Here is a 7,056-nt window from a genome sequence, read left to right on the forward strand (position 1 = left end):
AGAGAGACCTGTTCTGGCAGCTTCTTTAATATGGCTTTCTTTGTGATAATTGTATTTGTTAAACACATTCATGGGGTTTTTTTAACCAACTGAAAGATATTTATAATGCTATATCTAAAAAGTGGTGAGACTATATAACTTAAAAAAAAAGATGGTGTGTGATAATGGTTTGTTGTACTGCAACTAGAGAAGGGTGGCAATAGTCCAAGATAGTCAAACATTTTTTCTCTCACAGGCCATGCCCTGCAACATAGCTGTATAGTTTGAGCAGAGGCCCAGTTCAGCTACCACCACAGACTCTGAGCAAATTAGTTATATTGACTAGAGACAAAGGCAGGGGAGGCAGTACTATACAACCATGCTAGGTCTTGTTGCGGGCCCCATTGGGATCCCTACTAAAGAAGTATGGCCTAGTTGTTAGATTAGGTCAGGGTAGTGCATAGTTGAGGAATGTGCCACCTATTTCACAGCACTTCCACTTGAGGCCGCTGTACTCCCTTTGTTCCCATCTGCATAAAAGCAAGTGACCCCTAGAGTCTGTGTGGCTTTTTAATTTGGATTTCAAGAGGAGGAGTGTTTCCTTTTGATTCTCTTAATTTTTCAGAGTAAAGGACCAAAGCCTTGACTGAGGAGTTTTAGAAAGTCAGAAGAGTATTTTTTAACTTGCACAAAGTGGTTGATGACATATCTCCAATGATTTTTGTTCAGAAGAAAGTTTTATCCACCCTTCCTGCCCACCAAGGGAGGAGTGAAGAACAGAAATTCTTAAGAGATCCTGGTATCACTTAGTTCTTGTGATTCCCTTGCCCATCCGGCAACCATGAAGGAAGAAGAGAGAATATTCACCCAGTATCCAACAGAGGAGTAGAAGTAAGGAGAGAGAGTGGCACCTTTACGAGGTTTAAGCACAACAGATACCCATCCAGTATACGGAAGAGAATCAAGAAGGTTCCTATCCAGTACAGCAGAATGAAAGGGACGAGTTGACTTTATTGTGACCATTGTTAAATGTATCTAACTGTGCTGACTTGCATAATGTTTCTTAACTCTATTTTGTAAGATATTTTAAATAGAGTTTACAACAACAGAGTGGAGAATTCAGTATCAAGCATTTGGATCCCAGGTATTTGAATGGGAAAATTAAATTGGGAAGAGGATCCCATATTTCACAGTAAACCAGGGAGGATTCACATTCACTGCAAGGATAAGGAAGGTACCCTGAGAGTTGGTTCAAGGGATCACAGAACTACAGATTCACAGATTTACTATTTTTAATGGCTTTATGGAAGTTATTCAAAAGAGACTTTTTATAAATACACGTGCCATATTTCATGTTTGAACAACTTCATCAGTAAAGTTGTGTTGAAATACCAGTTTTGTGTGTAGCGTGTTGACTGGCATTCAGTGAAGGATTTGACACACAACCTCTGGGCCCTGGCTATTATTCTCTCCCTATTTGTAGAGAATCCTGTAGATCCAGGACTAAAATAGAGTAATATGAAGGTACTGAGTGTGTGCCCTGTGGACTCTTAGAAGGGATCCCAGTCCAGTGGTTACACTATTATTTTTTCTCATCAAGATATGTGGCTTTAGCCTGAAGTCTCTGACTGTACACATACACATGCTTTTCAGATGCATCCGATTTTTTTAAGATAGAAATGTTTGTGAAGAATTCTGACCTAAATGGTGTAGCTTTTAAAGATGTAATATTTGTTCCATTACATAAATACAGGTAAGTTTTCATTTGGTTAATTTGAAATGGTTATTGTGGTAGAATCTTTGGGAACCATTTTTCAATTCTAAAATGACATCTTTTAATATTAAAAACAACTCTCTGCATATTATGCACCAGTTTTGTGCTTTTCTAGCTCCCCTTCTCAGAGGACAGATAAAATGTCTTCATCAGTCTCCATTCTTAAATTTGGACAAACGTTCCAACAAACAGAAGGCATGAGTAAGAATCCACCAGCACACGAAGGAAAAGAAGCAACAGAATTTACAAACCAAGAGAAAAGAAAAAAAACTTTAAAAAATCTGATCAGCAAATAAGGAAAGACAGTTATAGTAAAAGAGCAAATACAGTGGGAAATGCAGAGTTATTTGAGAAACATCATATAGATCAAAACCTGACACAGGAGTAGTTAAGGAGAGGAAAATTTAAACCTAAAGATGAGAGACTGATGATTGCAGCTGGTTCACAGCCAGCACAGAAAAAAAATGGAAAAACAGACAAATGCAAATTCTGTAAAACAGGATTAGAAACAATTATGTATCTCATCGCTGGGATCAACTTTGGTCATTTTTATTGGCAACTGGTTTGACCAGTAGAATGTTTTCATTACTGAATATATAAATATGAGAAATGGTGATAAATTTTACTACACAGTAAGGGAAGTTTACTTTGATCTATCAGGGTGCTCCATTTCTTTATATTGTTTGTAATAACAACTCTGATTGTTTGCAAATAAACAACTCTGACCAAGTCTTAAATCACACAATAATATATTTATTATACTGAGTATAAGCAATGGTATACGCAGGAAGCAAAGGTATACTTACAACAATGTACATAGCACATCTATGGTCTGGAACATTTGCTTAATTTTTTTCTTTTTGCAAGCTCTTTTTATATACATTTTCTGTAAGCTAATTGATAACTACTATTTGTTCCAAAACCACAAGATTTCAGTTAACCTTGCTGCTAAGTGCAGCTACTCTTTGTTCCCGTTTAATCTTATCTTACTTCATATGCACAAACTTTCTTCACAGATACCCTTTTTCAGATCTGTTATCTTCACAGATACCCTTTCTCAGACCTGTCATCTTCTTATCTTATGCTCATCCTGTGACTTCACTTGTTGACGTTTCACCTGGATTCTGCTAATGTGTGTGTTACTAGGCCATAGTTCATATGTTGCTTTGCAAAACTAGGCCATAGTTCACCATAGCTTCTTCTTCTTTCTTCAGAGCCTTAATTCATTTTGAGGCCTCTGGTATTTTTTTCCTTCAGGATATTCTACAATCCTCCCTTGAGCCAGATTGACTCTGGCTCACATTAGGTGTCTTCATTCTTCACACAGGGGAACAGCATAGAGACTAGGGTTTTCTTCTTTGTATCTGTGGACACCTCCCTAGGACCTCCCTTTTTTAACTGCTCTCACTTTCCGTTTCCCAGCTATCATCTGTACTGATTGTGGTTTGGACCATTCTAGTAGTTCTCAAGTTTATATTGCTATACGCTATCATATTGGTTACTGGTTTTGGTGTTAGCATCTTTGGTCGACAATATTGTAATACTGAACAAATACATGGAATACAAAAACATAACATTATGCCTAAAACTAGTAATCCAAGAAAAACCCCTACTATCCCCTTCAAATGACTAGATAAGTTAGAAAACCAGGAGGTTATGGAATCCCACCAAGTTACTGAGATTCCTCCCTCAAAATCGCTAACTTGAAGTCTAGCCAGTTCTTGTATCTTTTGCATTGCGTTGTAAACTATATAAGAGCGATTAACCACTACTGTACAACATTCAGAGCTATTAAGTACTGTACACAATCCGCCTTGGGCAGCCAATATATAGTCCAGACCATGTCGATTATATGTAGAAACAGTAGTTAATTCATCTACCGTGTCTTGAAGGGCTTTAAGGGCGATTTCTAATTCATGCGTGACTACATGGAGAACAGATTGTAGTCGCCGAATGGCCATTCCCAATTCAGCTGCAACTGCAGGTTGGGCAAATGGTAACCATGAGGTATAGCTTAATGCATCTAATCTAGTTTTAGTTAAAGGGTAGGTGGAGTTAATATAATCCAATGAGAGTTGGATTGCTTGATCCTCAGGGACAGCTGAGGGAACACTCCTTCGGGAGCGGGTATGCATAGGGTGATTTAATGGAATAATTCGAGAAAAATAGTTAAATGTAACTAACACACAAAATTCATAGTATGTAGGGAGTTTGAGGAAAACTATTCCATCACACAACCAATAATGTCCAACATAAAGATTTGCAAAGTTTTGTATTACGGTATCATTGCTATTGTCATAAGGGCCATAAACAAAAGGAGATTTATATTTTCCTAATACACTACAAGGAACCAAAGATAAGTCATTTTCAGATGAACAGTTATTGTCTGCTATGTTGAAGAGGTCACACAGACGTGGACAGACAGTGTATGTGGAATTGAAAGTGCGTATATATTGGGTGTCGGTGGCTACATGTACAATCTTGGACAGATTTGCTATACATGGGAGGCAACCTGGTGGAGGAGATGCAGTAATATGTGAAAATGTGCAATTACAGCTTATTACAATGTCAGTGAAAGGGGTGCTGGGTAAGATGGTTCCCTTACGAATAATCCATGTTGTATTGTATGTGGAGTAAGTATAGTTGCAAGGAATAGGGTTCGGGGAAGTAACATTACTAAGGCAAAGAAAACCATTTTTTGGTAAATCAGCTGTAAGTGGGGGAGGTTTGGCATTACCCAAATATTGTGTCCATGTTTGTCCTGCTAATGGATCTATGGTCATATTGTGTGGTCCATTATCTTTAAATCCTAAAATATGGTGTAATGGAACTGGAAAGGAAATGGCTGGGACATGTGAATGGGCTTTTTGATGTGGAGTACAGACGATACAATCAGTAACATCTGCTGGAAGAGTCTTTACTAATTCTTGTATTGTCTGTACCCACAAATTTGTTAAACCTGAAACAGGGGCCTGTTGGAGAGGGAAAGAAGTAACAAGTGGCCATGTATACGTTAGTACATATAAGCAGGTTAGTAAACATAACATTTTCATTTCCTTCAGTCGTCAGTCTATTTCAGAGAGAAAAGATAATGCAACAGTCCAATTATAGTATCGGATTAAATGTCCGTATATCCGACAAATGTACCCAAGTGGAATGTTCAGATAGTTTAGCAGCAGTATGGCTGAGGTCTGTGATAGTGAAAGGTCCAACGTATATCGGATCCTTCCAAGTCTTGTGGGTGTAATTCTTTCGTAGTACTTGATCACCTACTGAAAAGGAAGCGCAAAAAGATTGTTTAGGAACCTTTTTCGATTCAGTCTGTATTAGATCTGCTGCCATGGCTACTAGGGGCTGAACTTTTTTCCAATACTCTACTTGAGTATCAGTTTGTCTTATTCTCACCGGATTCATAATCCGTCCTGTCTGTAATTGAAATGGAGTGATCTCATGGATTGTACCTGGCGTATTCCGTATATTCATTAAGGCCAATGGTAATACATCCAACCAGGTATATAATTTGTTTGTTTTGTTTTTATTTAATGCTGCTAGTAATACCCTCAATTTGGTTTTCAATATTCCATTATATCGTTCTACCAAACCATTCGAGGTTGGCTTATAGACTGACACACGTCGATGGATAATATTACAGATCTCTTGTAATTCATTCATAATTTGATTATTAAAGTGTGTCCCATTATCAGATACAATTTTGATTGGACATCCATGGGCTGGTAAAATTCTATGTAAAAAGGTATCAATAACTACATGAGCTGTTTCTTTTGTACATGGGAAAGCTTCTATCCAATGTGAAAAGCTATCCACCCATACCAATACATACCGTTTTCCTTTAACTGCTTCAATCATATCAGTGTAATCAATGTGCCATTCCAAACCTGGTCCCTGGGGGATAGGCAAGTTCCCAGGACTCACAGCTGGGCCTCGACGAGCTATATGAGTAGAACAGACTAAACAGTTATGAATTATCTGTACAGCTAAAGCATAAAGATTCTGGTTCCAATGATTACTTTGTATGCCTGCTAATAGTGCAGTGGCAGACAGATGCATGGTTGCATGCCATGCCAAGAAGTATCGCAACACTTCTGATGTTGTCAAACATTTTTTTCCATTAGGGTGGAGCCATTCTTTCCCTTTTTTATAACATCCAATTGTCACCCATTTCTGTAATTCCTCACCACTAGGTTGTTCATGGAGTATGTCAAGTGGCATGGGATATGGAGTATGCATTAATTCTGAGCTAAACCGTGTTTGCATAGTCATTAGTTTCACAGTAAGCACTTCTGTAGCAGCTTTATCTGCTAGGTCATTTCCTTGTGCCTCAAAGCTCATATGTCCAGTATGTGCTGGCGTCCATACTATAGCAGTTTTAGAACCAACCCCTTCCCTTTTCGATAATAAATTCAGTATTTGTTTCCAGTTGTTGATATGTTGTAAGGGCTGACCCGTGGCAGTAATCATTCCCCTTCTTTTCCATTTCAATAAATGGTATTGTAGAGAACTAACTACATATGAACTATCAGTATAGATTGTGCAGTGTTCTTTTATTCCTGAAGATTTCAAAGCTGCTATTACAGCAAGGAGTTCAGCTTCTTGTGCTGTTACACCTTTCTCTGTTTGATACTGTATTTTGGTAATAATATCTAAACTGGGTGTAACACTTAATGCTGCAAACGCTGCTTGCTGGTCTTTCTGTGCCCCATCTGTAAACCATATCAGTCCCTTGTCAAGGGGATCAAACTGGGTCAGTAAAAGGTCCGGGATGTCTTTTCTTTCAATTTGTCTCTGTACATTACTAGGAAAAAAACAATCTAGTAACTTATTCTGAGCTTTCGTGAGAGGTGCTGTTACTATATCTTGGCCAGTCAATATTGTTTGATATTTACCAAATCTGGTTGCTGTCAATGCAGCCTGACTAGTCGTTAGCAAATGATGTATTGAATGAGCACAGTGTAAAATTAACGAGCTATATGGCATCATAGCTCGCCATTTACCAATAGCGGCGACAATAGCAGTTAATAACTTTGGAATTTCAGGTAGAGCCATTTCCACTGGACTATAGGATCCAGATAGAAATGCCACTGCTTGTTTCGGTGTATCTTCTTGATTTACAAAAGCAGCCCATGTGTTTCCCATGTCTCGGACCCATATATGCACTTTCAGCCTGGGGTCTACAGTACCTAAGGGTTCAGCCTGTAGTAAAGTCTGTAATACATCTTGTATTACCATTTCGTCATCTTCAGTCAATTTTATTTGCGCATAAGACCCAGTACCAGCCGGTACCT

Source organism: Rhinatrema bivittatum, chromosome 4 (genome assembly GCF_901001135.1).
Source record: "Rhinatrema bivittatum chromosome 4, aRhiBiv1.1, whole genome shotgun sequence".
Classification (NCBI taxonomy): domain Eukaryota; kingdom Metazoa; phylum Chordata; class Amphibia; order Gymnophiona; family Rhinatrematidae; genus Rhinatrema; species Rhinatrema bivittatum.